Consider the following 13,816-nt stretch of genomic DNA (forward strand, 5'->3'; position numbering starts at 1 on the left):
TACCAGGGTGGTTGTGGCTTTCCCTAGGAATTTTCTGCATCACTATCATTGATAGATATGGCTGTCGTTTCAAATGAAAGACAAGAAATGATTTGGTGCTTTTGCTCATTAGCAACAAGTCGGTGCAGTGCCTCATATTATTTTAAATCATAAATTGTGAAAATTTGTCAAGAAAATCTAGATCTATGTTTGTAAATAAAATGCAAACCCACAGTAAAAACCTTACACCTGAAATACCTCTCAGCACAATTCAGTCTAATCCTCTTGTCCTTCTGAAGCCATTATTGACAACCTTGTGCTTATTTATAATTTCTCAGCAGTGCTAGACTCAGAGGTTCCAATTCTATTATTTGTTTGGTGGAATCATTCCAGGGAATATTAATCATGAACTTGAGTATATTGATAAGTTCTTCTTAGGTGAAAAATATATGGTGAGCTCAATTCTCTTCTTAGTATAGATTTAGCTCACTTTATGGGTCAATTGCTTTCCTGAAAGATTTGCCAATGAAATTAATTTTCTTCTATTAAATTGATTTTTCTACTGCGTTTTAAATTGGAGCTGTGTTTTCTAGTAAACAATAGCCCTAAGGCATAGTAAAATCACATTTGCGATGATAACAGTCTCCTCGTGGGAGGAGGGGAGGCAATTTTCAGATAGTGATAAAATATGAAAAACAAGTTATTAAATTGAAGATGATTAGGATTAATTTTATGTTTTAAATATAAAGGAAAAAAAAACTATGATAACTTAGCCAAACAAACCATTTTGAAAAGACCCTGACTCCTATAATACTCTACTGAGGAAGAACATTAAATTCTTTTTGGTGGCTTAGGTTTTGTTTGCTGCTGCATGCTTTTTTTTTTAATTTTTTTTTCCTTTTGGGCATATACTAGCTTGAAGGGAAAATGAGAAACAGCTGAAATATTTCAAAATGAATCAAATGGAACATGAAAACATATTATTGAACCATTCATTTGAATTTAAAAGTGAACCCTTTGGAGAAATGGAGTTCTGCCCCATTCTTCCTTTTTGCCTTGTGGGGTCTAATTCAGCACCAAGTAAAGAGAAATCATTCTAATAGCGAGTGTATATATAGTGTTTTCAACATTTAGTTCCTCAGTTCTTGGAGACTGCCCTGGAAGTCCAGTGGATAAGATTCGGTGCTTCTAATGCAAGGGGTGTGAGTTTGATCTCTGGTTGGTAAACTTAGATTCTATACAGCTTGGACAAATAAATATTCTCCCTTTTTAAACTATAAATTATTCTTTGATGGATATTTTGTAATATATCTTTATAATAGATCTTTTATTTATTTAGTTTTGGCTGTGCTGGGTCTTCGTTGCTGCATGGGCTTTTCTCTAGTTATGGAGAGTGGGATTCTCATTAGGGCTTCCCTGGTGGCTCAGAGGTTAAAGCATCTGCCTACAATGAGGGGAACCTGGGTTCAATCCCTGGGTCGGGAAGATCCCCTGGAGAAGGAAATGGTTGCCGTGGTTTCTCTTGTTGCGGAGCATGCCCCCTAGGGCAAACGGGCTTCTGTAGTTGCATCACATGGGCTCGGTAGTGGTGGCTCCCCAGCTCTAGAACACAGACTCAGTAACTGTGGTGCATGGGTTTAGTTGCTCTCAGGCACGTGGGATCCTCCCGGATCAGGGATCAAACCCATGTCTCCTGCATTGGTAGGCGGATTGTTTACCACTGAGCCACCGGGAATGCCCTATAATAGAGCTTGAATAACAAAATGATTATTCTTCTAGGATAGATTCACACAAGTCAGGATTTAGTGATTAAAGGATAAGGACGTGTTTAACATTTTAAGTAGGTATCAGCTAACTTTTTCTGTCAAGAGTCAAGTAGTAAATATTTTTTACTTTGTAGGCTAAGGCTTCTTCTCTGTGGCTTCTTCCTCCCCCTACTCTTTCCCCCATTCTCCTCCTCATCCACTACCTCCTCTGCCTGCCTCTTCCTCCTCCTTCTCCTCCTTTAAAAATGGAAAAAAATGCAAAAACCATTCTTAGCTCACAAGCTGTAGGAAAACAAGCTGTGTGCTGTATCTGGCTCTTGTGCCAGAGTTGTCCACCCCTATTTCAGATACATATTGCCAAATAGCTTATCAAGGATGAACACCAACTTACTCTCTCACCACGGAATTTTTGAGAGTATTTGTTTCACAGTACATTCTTTGTATCATTTTAATATTGATGTGAGGACATTCATTCTAGACTATTTTTCAAAATGTGCAGCTTTAACATTGATTCCTGTTTCTTTGATTGCTAAAGTTTAATATTCTAGGCCCAGTTCAAAATATTCAATTGAAGACATTCACTTGGTGAGGCACTGAAATGAAATAGACGCATCTTTAGTGTATGAAAACTTAAAGTGGTCCGGGAGCCTTCTTAGCTTCCTGTTTAATGCACCATGACTGAGTTCCCTTGTTGGAAGCCTCCCTCCTCTGGGCACTAAGATCTCTGAACCCCCCACGTCCAATGTTGCAAGAATAAGAAGTTAAAATTATGCAAGCAATTAATTAATCTAATAATGTGAGGGGGCCCCTCTCACTTCTACTTTTGGTCTCCACATCCATATGTTCTAGGAGAAAGAGCACCAAAATTGTCCTTCTAGTTGAAAGCATATACTATACCTTTGGGGTAATTGCAGAGATTTGTGACACCATCAAAGCTTTGAAAGATGCAGGGGTGGTGACTCATACTGCGCTCCCATTTAAATTCTCTTTTGGCTCGTGAGAAAACAGATGGTTTTCAGAGAATGTCTGGATTATTCTAAACTTAATTACGTTGGGATACAAATTGCAAGTGCTGTTTCAGATATGGTATATTTCCTGAGTATATCAACACAGCCTGGGGGAGTTAATATTCATTTATTGATACAGAAAATGCTTTATTTTCATAGCAACCAATTCATCTTCATCTGGAAGGGATAGCAGTGTACTTGTCACTGCCTTACTTTAAGGTATGACAGTTTACTTTTTCTCTGTCATAAAGTCTGAAAGGAGTTTGATCATTTTGATAGCTCTTAAAATATTATGCTGACCCATTACATTGCTGCTATTATTTCATCTGGATACAGCAAGCATCAGATAGCAAGTGCCCTAAATGCCTTAATAATAAAAGCATGCTAAAAGGTAGGAAATAAACACCATTCCTGATTCAAATTACTCTATCAGAGTCCTGGCAGAAAACAGAGGGTATATATTCAAAAGTAAACTCAATAAAGAGATTATGTCCAGATCAATTAAGAAAACCAGCATGAGTTTGTGAGGTTCCTAGACACTAGCAAAAAACCATTATCAGCCCTAGGGGGATGAAGGAGGAAATGGCAGAGACTGTTATAGTAAGCTGGCAAGAACTGGAGGTATGGAACAGGGCCAGGTGGCAAAGATATGGTTGCTAAAAAAAGTAGCCACCTTTAAAAATCTTGATCCAGCAGGTCAAAAGTGACACAACCTCTTTCTCCTTTTGCTCCCACGTCCTTGCTGTTTACATGAGATCTCCTCATCTGTCTCACAGTCATTGGTTGTCCATGCTTAAGGTCTGGAGATCTGAGTGCTTGTGAAAGTCAATTTTCCTTTAAATATATTCTGTCTCTCCTGGACCTCTGCTTCTAATTTTACATACATTAGACTACTTGACAGTGTCCTATAGGCCACTGGGGCCCTTTTAATTATTTTTCAGTCCAAAAATCACCTCTTAGCTATAATCCTAGGCAGTTTTGAGGCTCACTTCATTTGTTGTACCTCTCTCAAGGATTACAGTACTTCCACTGCTTGCTGCTGCTGCTAAGTCACTTCAGTCATGTCCGACTCTGTGCGACCCCATGGACTGCAGCCCACCAGGCTCCCCCGTCCCTGAGATTTTCCAGGCAAGAGTACTGGAGTGGGGTACCATTGCCTTCTCTGGCATTGCTTGCTAGCAAATATCTGAAAATAGTTAATTTCCTATATTTTGCTTAGTTTTTAATTGTTTATGGCAGGAGGCTAATTCTAGGCTTTGGGTTCAGAACCTAATTTTCGTGCTTGCTGTTTGACCCTGGGCAAAGTTAATGTCTGTATTCATTAGTTTTACATCTAACTTGCAGGATTATTGTGAAGATTCTCAATAATGTGCAAAATACATAAAGTGTGTGATGCATAGTAAACATCCCGTATGTAGAACATACCTTACCCTTAGGAGAGTGAATTTTTGGAGAGAGAAAGTGATAATCAGGCCTCAGCTAAGGTTGCTGGGATAAAGTGCTGGACTTCTGTTCAGTACTAATGCCTGGGAGAAGAAGGGAGATAGAAAAACTCTGTTTCCTAAGACACAGAAAAAGGGGTTCATTTAAACAAGCCTGCTGTTTCTAGGATGCTGCTATTTAGCTGATCTGCTGAAAAACTCATCGCTTCAGTTCCAAATCATTGAGTGGTCAAGATAATCTCCAAAGCTTTCTAGCTAGAAGGACAAAGGTCACTGACAGATGACTAGACCAGCCCAATTGGCTCTTTGAAGTCAACTATTGGTCTAACAGCTGGGATAGGGCTACGGCTCAGGTGTTGTGCAGTTGCTAAGTAATGTCCAACTTTTTGCAACCTCATGGACTACAGCATGCCAGGCTTACCTGTCCTTTACTATGTCCTGGAGTTTGCTCATACTCATGTTGATTGAGTCGGTGATGCCATCTCATCCTTGTCATCCCCTTCTCTTCCTGCCCTCAGTTTTTCCAGCATCAGGGTCTTTTCCAATGTGTTGACTCTTCACATCAGGTGGCCAAAGTATTAGCACTTCAGTTTCAACATCAGTCCTTCCTATGAATATTCAGGGTTGATTACCTTTAGAACTGATTGGTTTGATCACCTTGCTTTCTAAGGGACTCCTAAGAGTCTTATCCAGCACCACAGTTCAAAAGCATCAATTCTTTGGCACTGAGCCTTCTTCATGATCCAACTCTCACATCTGTATATGACTACTGGAAAAACCACAGCTTTGATTATATGGATGTTTGTTGGCAAAGTGATGTCTCTGCTTTTTAATATGCTGTCTAGGCTTATCATTGCTTTTCTTCCGAGGAACAACCATCTTTTAATTTTGTGGCTGCAGTTACTGTCTACAGTGATTTTGGAGCCCAAGGAAATAAAAGCTGCCACTGTTTCCACTTTTTCCCCATCTATTTGCTATGAAGTGATGGGACCAGATGCCATGATCTTTGTTTTTGAATGTTGAGTTTTAAGTCAGCTTGTTCACTCTATTCTTTCATCCTTATCAAGAGGCTCTTTAGTTCCTCTGCACTTTATGCCATTAGAGTGGTATCATCTGCATATCTGAGGTTGTTGATACTTCCCCTGGCAATCTTGATTCCAGCTTGTGATTCATCCAGCCTGGCATTTCACATGATGTACTCTGCATATAAGTTAAATAAACTGGGTGACAATATACATCCTTGACATACTCCTTTCCAAATTTTGAACCATTGTTTGTTCCTTGTCTGGTTCTAATAGTTGCTTCTTGACCAGCTTATAGGTTTCTTAGGAGACAGGTAAAGTGGTCTGGTATTCCCATCTCCTTCAGAATTTTTCAGTTTGTTGTGATCCACAGTCAAAGGCTTTAGCATAGTCAATGAAAACAGAAGATGTTTTTCGGGAATTCCCTTTCTTTTTCTATGATCCAACAGTTGATGACAATTTGGTTTCTAGTTCCTCTGCCTTTTCTAAATCCAGCTTGTACATCTGGAAGTTCCTGGTTTACATACTGCTGAAGCCTAGCTAGAAAGATTTTGAGCATTACCTTGCTAGCATGTGAAATGAGCACAATTGTATGGTAGTTTGAACATTCTTTGGCATTCCCCTTCTTTGGGATTGGAATGAAAACTGACTTTTTCCAGTCCTGTGGCCAGTGCTGAGTTTTCCAAACTTGCTGACATACTGAATGCAGCACTTTAACAGCGTCATCTTTTAGAATTTGAAATATCTTAGCTAGAATTCCATCACTTCCACTAGCTTTGTTTGTCGTAATGTTTTCTAAGGCCTACTTGACTTTACACTCCAGGATGTGTTCTCTAGGTGAGTGACCACACCATTATTATCTAGGTCATTAAAACCTTTTTTTTTTTTTTTTGTATAGTTCTTCTGTGTATTCTTGTCACCTCTTCTTAATCTCTTCTGCTTCTGTGAGGTCCTTGCTTTTTCTGTCCTTTATTGAGCCCATCTTTGCATGAAATATTCCCTTTGTATCTCTGATTTTGTTGAAGAGACCTCTGGTCTTTCCCAGTCTATTGTTCCCTTCTATTTCTTTGCATTGTTTACTTAAGAAGGCTTTCTTCAGTCTCCTTGCTATTCTCTGGAGCTCTGCCTTCAGTTGGATGTATCTTTCCTTTTCTCCTTTGCCTTTTGCTTCTCTTCTTTTCTCAGCTATTTGTAAGGTCTCCTCAGACAGCCACTTTGCCGTCTTGCAGTTCTTTTCCTTGGGGGTGGTTTTGGTCACCACAGCATGTACAGTGTTGTAAACCTCACCCATAGTTCTTGAGGCACTCTCTCTACCAGATCTAATAATCCCTTGAATCTATTTGTCACCTCCACTATATAATCATAAGGGATTTGATTTAGGTCATACCTGAATGGCCTAGTGGTTTTCCCTACTTTCTTCAATATAAGCCTAAATTTTGGAATAAGGAGCTCATGATCTGAGCCACAGTCAGCTCCCAGTCTTGTTTTTGCTGACTGTATAGTCAGTTAAAAGGTTTAGGTGGGAATTCTGTAATCTAGCAATTTCTCTCAGAATTTAATATTAGAAAAACTTTTGTCCACCCACAGAATTAGTGATTCTTCTTTTTGGTAATAGAGGTGAAATAACTAAATACAGCTTCATCCTTGCTTTATAAGAACACGCAAAACTATATTTTGTTCTTAATATCTCAAACATTTACCTTTAGAATTAGCATATGTGCCTTCTTTTTTTCTTTGTATCGCTCTTTTATGTGTATTCATTTTTTTGTGAATTTCTTAAGATCATTTCTTTTTAGAGAGATTTTTAGAAAACATGTTGATTATATATTTTATCATCCAAGGCTTAGTGTTTTTTTTTTTGTACTACCTTGGCTATTAAGATAATTAGTAATTATGTCATATCTCTTCAAGAGTTGGGTTTCCCACTGGTGGAATTATCCCCATAATAACTGGGGCAATGTGACTAAAAAGAAAAAAAGGTTATTCAAATTTATTTATAATGAATACTGTAAGAAACACATTTATTCTTGTTCTTCAGTAATTTTTTTCAATAAGCAAGTATATTCCTCATGACCAAGCAGACCAAAAGTATTGATAACCTAGGCATTTGAAGTACCAATATCAATTTCTTCAGCATTTACTATATGCAAATGGACAGAGGCTCTTAATATCTCAGTGAACATTACAGCCTTCCAGATTTGACCGTTTCTTGGTCTTTTCTGTACCAAACCTTACTTAGGTTCTCCTCCTCCTCCCTTGTATCATTTCTAAAGCAGAGTGACTCAGCAGCATTTGTGCTTTTTTAAATACACATCCCTGTTTTCAGGTGTTAAAATATGCAATATAACTATAGCCACAGTTCAGTTTCCTGGCATGAGTGATATTTGCCTCTCATCTAACATTTGTATTCTCTACAGGAAAAGATCATGGAAGGAGGTTAATGTAATAATCATAAAAAAAGATTTGATGTACCTCTTTAAAAAGCAATTTCATCTATAGTGATGCCTATAAATAGTTTCATTCATGCTCTAGTCTCCTGTGTTTGAACTTCGGGAAAATGTGTCTTAGTGTGTCTCTAAAGTGCCCCAAGGAGCTGCACTTTCTAGAGATGATCAGCCACTTTCTGAGAGCTATTGCATTTGATGATGTGAATTCTATTTTTAGAACTTGAACAGATTTGGGATCTGCTGCACTGGAGTGCTACTGTGAATTCTTATGAGCTTAATTTTTCTTCCCTGTATCTTCTTTGACAAAAAAAAAAATAGTCCTTAACACAAGTATGTGATGTGTAATATGCTTTTGTTGTAAACAGCTTTCTTCTTCTTTTTTTTTTTTAAATTAAAATAGGATCTTGTTTTCATACTCCATCAATTGATCATCCTGAGTCCACGAAAAGTTTTCTGCAGGAAAACGATTTTGAGCACAGCTCAATATTAGGCATATTTTTATTATGCTCATCTTACTAATGAGGAAATAAAGATTCAAGGAGGTCTGGTAATTCCACCAACATCAAAACAATTAGTAAAGGTCACAGTTAAGACTCCATCCCACCTATCAAACCATTCACATCTCCTTCTTAGACTTCAGTATTCCCATCTGGGAATTGACAATAATGTCCTCCTCTAAATAGCATGAAAGATTTCCTTGGAACCTGGATTTTAGTTCTGCCTTTGCCACTATCTGGGCATGTCAGAAATATTACAATCTTCCTGGGTTTCTAGTCCCTCAACTATAAAATGAGCAATAGGGAGGGGAGATAAATAAGATCCCCTCTAAATCTAAATTATATTTTGTTTGAATTCGCACATAATCTTAAAAATCCAAATAACGTTGCATTTGTTCTATGGAATTGGATGCTTTCTTCATAGATTCTGAAATTGATATGCCTACCCCTCCATCTGTCTTACTTCTGGTTCTACCCACAGCCTTCTCTGCCTCTGGACACTGTCCACCTGTCTGTCTGTGCTCATCATTTCTCTCTCTATGTACTTCTTATGAGGAGAGTTAGAGGCTGAGCTGGATTAGTAAGATACTTTCTCAAAGTTGTGTCTGCCTGGCTGGTTTAAATATCACAAGGAATGAAAATTGGGACAGTGGGATTGCCGAGGGTTGATCTCTAATTGACAGATACCAGCCATGAGACTTTTGCCAAAGCTCCATCTTCCTAGACATAGACATGAATAATTACACACAGGCACACACCCTCTTTACAAGTACTTAACAATGTCACTTTCCATTAGCTACACATTTAGATTGCTGTCTCTCTTGCTTGTAAGTACATGTTTGAATAACATAACGGAAGACAACCTGTCTCCCTTTACATATCAGTTCTGATATTCACGGTTGAGAAAATTTCACCTCTTTGGATTTATTTTAAGTCAAGTATGATGGATGGCCTTGGGAGCTACAGCATAGGAACAAAACTCATGAGAGTTTCAGGCTGAGGGTTTTTTTTTTTTTTCTCTCTTCTCCTTTTGGAGGCATAATACTCCATCATTGCTGTCAAGTGAGGGCTCAGTATGATGTGAAAATTAGAGGAGAAAGGCTGAAAGCCACTGTAATTTTGTTCCTTAGAGATTTTTGTCCAGATCTGATTATACAGTATGCTTGCATACTTCTCTTTGGACATTGGTGTGTGTGTGTGTGTGTGTGTGTGTGTGTGTGTGATAATTAAAACCAATGCCTGGTAAATAAGGTTATCATTTTTAATGAAATGTAGTTTGTGTGTGGATTGTGGTATGAATAAGAATATGGGCATGCTGTGATTTTTCACCTAATATTTTCAAAACCTAACACAGTGAATATTTTCAGTACAAATTATAAACGAAACATATTGTAGTCTTTTAGTCCTCTCAGCTGAAATGGTTTGGTTTTTTTTGAATAGGTATGGTGTTTCTGGTGGGGACAGATGATAGAGTGTATAAGGCAGCTATTTCAACATACAAAACTCAAATCTTAGTGGCTCAGAGCAAATATGTATTATTTTCGTCCATTGGTCTAAGAGTTGGCAAGGTTCACTTGATCTGATCTGAGTTCAGCTGTGCTGGCTCAGGGAGGTAGGACAGGGTTTGGGTCTGCCCTGTGTCTAAGTCCAGGCTCCCTAGACGTGCTTATTTTGTGGTAATGGCAGAAACACAAGGCAGGGTGTTAAAACACACAACGCCTCTCCAGGTCTTGGCTCAGGACTGGCACAGTGTCACACTGGCCACATTCAGTTTCACCAGACAAGTCACAGGGCCACACCCAGCATCCAGGGACTCGGAGTCCATGGACCTGGGGAAATGTATGACATCTACATCGGTGGGAGAAGCTACAAAAGCAACTGGAAAGGCCTTGGGTGAATAATCACAATGAAGTGAGAGAGTAAAGATGTGGGAACAATAAACCAGTATATCTAAGGTAGGGAGACTAACTCCACTGGGGAAGCTGGGCTGTGGAGACTGCCTCCAGGTTTAAATGGCACATCACGTTTCCTTTCCGTCTGCTTCCTTTGTATTGATAATTGACAGCAAAATCCCAGTTTGATGTTGTAGGTTAGCATCAGGAAGTGCAGCTCATATGGGAAAAACACAGACTTTCAAAGTGGTCCCAAGGTAAGTTGCCCTTCCTGTACTGTGACTGTGCTGTATGTTGCATTAACAGATGGTCAATTGTGGAATTAACCTGTGTGTGTACATGTGGTCCATCAAGCTGCTGAAATGATTCTGAGAAACAAAATAACTAATAAATACTGAGTAAAAATTAGATTTATAGTCTGTGCACATGAAAGGGGGAAGACATGATTATGTTGATAAGGCTGTTTTAAGCTTTTCGTAAAATGTTCCCATGAAAATCTAACACCTCAAAATCTATTTGCATTAGAAATTTAAATGATATTTGACTGTTGTGACAGAATATGCTTACTTAATTTCAGATAATTTTTATCTCTCTTTATTAAATATATTCAGTTGAAGAGAGTAGTATGGATACTACCTAATTTAGTAGGCATAGACATATGCTTTATTTTTGACTGTTCAAAAAATGAGTTGATATTATTAAAACTCTTCAAAGACTTACTTTAGTTATACACACACACACACACACACACACATATATATATATACATTATTTTTAAATATCCTTTTTCATTATGGCTTATCATATTGACTACAGTTTTCTGTGCTATACAGCAGGACCTTGTTGTTTATCCATTCTATAATATATATAGTGAAATCGGAGGTTGGGGTTCGCAGACCATTATATGCAGAATGGATATACAGATCCTACTGTATAGCACAGGGTACTTATTATATTCAATATCCTGTAACAAACCACATTGGAAAAGAATATTTTCAGTTTTAGGCAATGAGACTAAAGCAGAAGCCTGACAAGAGATTTCTAGAAATGTTTCTCTTTCCTGCTCAATGGTAACAACAGCTCTGGCACTGACTTTTCTCCTCATGCCTGGAGATGGAACAGGAATCTTGGAGGCAAGAAACAAAATGCCAGCCTATGATGATGATGTAATAGAAAGCCAGAAGGATGCATCCTTAAGCTGTTTATCAATGCCAGCAACCAACCAACCTCCCTGCAGTTTTCCTACTATGACAAATAAATGGGCTATCCACGCTGGCTCAGCGGTAAGGGTTCCGCCTACAATGCTGGAGATGCGGGTTTGGATCCCTGGGAGGAGGTGGCCACCCACTCCAGTATTCTTGCAGGAGGGTTACATGGACAGAGGAGCCTGGCGGACTGCAGTCCATGGGGTTGCAGGGAGTGGAACACAACTGAGCACATATATATAAATAAGAAATAGATAAATGGCAAATTTGTGAGACATCTTAAATAGTGGTTCCCGATACTTGTAAGTAGATTCAAACTAGTATACTTTTTAGAATATATGAAAATGCAGTGTGTGTTAGTCCCTCGGTCGTGTCCAACTCTTTGTGACAGCGGGGACTGTGGACCGCTGGGCTCCTCTGTCCATGGGATTCTCCAGGCGGGAGTGCTGGAGTGGGTGGCCATTTCCTCCTCCAGGGAATTTTCCAGACCCAGGGGTCGAACCCAAGTCTCCTGCTTTGGGGGGCGGAGGGGATTCTTTTCGTCTGAACCACCAGGGAATCCCCAGGGATATTATGCAAAAACAAATAAGCCTATAACCATAGAAGATAAAATCAGTGAGACTTCTAATATCAATTAGCTGGACAGAAAACAGACATTTCAAGAGTGTTTTTATATGAATGAATGAGAAAATAGATGGTCCAAAATAAAAGTTTGTTCTTCATTAAACTATTGTGTTCTTTGACAAGAAAAAAAAAAAAGAAAATATATACATATATGTATATCAATTATACTTTGATAAAAATAATAAAAGAATTTATTAGTTTATGTCCTTTCCAATGGTGCATTTGTCTTGTGTCCTCGCCTACTTTGTCAGACTTTTGAGAAGTGTTTTGTTACTTATTTCTGCCCTTGGTCTTTCCTGTCCTAACAACCTTTCCCCAGATTACTACCCACCATAGTTTTACCTTAAATGTTTGCTTCATAGGGATATTGTCTGGTTAAAATTAGGTATTAGAAACGGGTTCTTCATAATTAAAACTGTTTCTAATATGCACTTACTTTTCATTGTTTCTGCCTAAACTTCGCATTGTCTTTCCCTCTGCATTAAGTCAGCTAGATCGCACCCCACACCTGCTTCATGCAGTGGTGGACAGCCACGAAAGGTGTGTGGATGCATTTCCATGGGCGTCTGCATTTTAGCTAAGGACACGAGGTCCTTATCCCCGTGGGAATTTACCACTGTCTTATACCTAAATGATGAACCACTCACCAGACAATGTGCCTTTGAGGATCAAGATGTCTTCCCTTAGGTGTTGCACAGCATGCTCTTTGTGATGTATACAGCATGTTTTATGTTGTTTTGTCAATCTGTGTAAACTGTACCCAAAGCCAGAAGCTATTCCAAAATAAAAGTGGGAAGTGGAGGGGGTTGAAATGAGAGGTGTGATTAGTAATGAATACATTTCGAAGACAAAGTAACTAGGTTAGAGTACATCATAAATTTTAAAAGGCTTCTTTTCTCTTTTCTTGCCAAAAATGAGGGGAGATGAGCTAAATAAATAGAAGTTATCTAAACAGAAATATTCTAGGAGAGGGATAAGCTTTATAAATGGAAATTAAAAGGGGTCCACACTTTAGTCTCTTCATCTCTTTAAGCATGGCTCGCACTGCACTCTTCTTGGGGTCACCATGAGTATACAGGAGGAGCTTAGTAGACTGTCTCCTCTCTGAGGTTCTTTTAGGCATTATTCCTCCCTGTCTTCTGAGCAGGAGTGAGGGCCACTCTGTAGCACACGAGGCCCTAAACAAGAGCCCAGAAGAAAGTCTGTCTGGAGACAGTAGGTACAAAGAGGCTAGTGGAAAGAATGAGGCCAAGTTCCTGAAAAAACCCTCATTCTAAGACACCTAACTCAGGTGAAGAAAGGGCTTACGTGTAACCTTCTGGATGCAGAGTAGATGCCCAAGGCCCTGGACCTTCATTTTCTTGGTTTTCACTGCAGTGTTTTGTGGACAGCCTGCCAGAGGGCAACCATAGAGACACTGTGACCTGTATCATCTTTCAGTTTTAAAGTGTGATTGGAAACCAACCAACCCAACAGGCAAACAAAAAGCAAAACCTTGGGTGTTTCCAAATTTTCTCCTGAAATGCTACACTAATATAAAGGAGAAGTGTGTTATCCCACAGTCCTTTTGTTTGCTGACTTACTCTCGGCTCAGATTACTTGTAAGTCAGGTGTTCAGCATGGCTGAAGTCATTGGCTGGCTTTGGGTCCCTGCCAAAGAGACACTATTACAAGGATTATGTGTAATAAACACCCTGTCACATATCCAGCAGTCATCTCTATTGCAAAAGTACACTGAGCCTAAACTCTTAACTTCTGCCTGGTTGCTTAATATCCAAGTTTGCTTACCAGGAACTAGAATAGGTCTAGGAGCCTGAGAGCTCTATGGGACATTAGGGGTGATCTCGTTGTTTCTAAACTCTATTCAAGTGGAACACACTGGTGGCTTGTGACATGTTTAACAGGTGTCCCTTTAATTGGATTCTGTGGTCAACT

The 13,816-nt window shown here is 39.0% G+C and overlaps 1 protein-coding gene across 9 annotated transcripts in view; it reads left to right on the plus strand.

The window, feature by feature from the left end:
* The window catches only part of FMN1 (formin 1), a 502,692-nt gene that overhangs the window by 123,993 nt on the left and 364,883 nt on the right, over window positions 1-13,816 (plus strand). The gene's annotated exons all lie outside the window — the stretch shown is intronic.

The sequence above is a fragment of the Bos javanicus genome, chromosome 10 (genome assembly GCF_032452875.1).
Source record: "Bos javanicus breed banteng chromosome 10, ARS-OSU_banteng_1.0, whole genome shotgun sequence".
In the NCBI taxonomy this organism is placed as follows: Eukaryota; Metazoa; Chordata; class Mammalia; order Artiodactyla; family Bovidae; genus Bos; species Bos javanicus.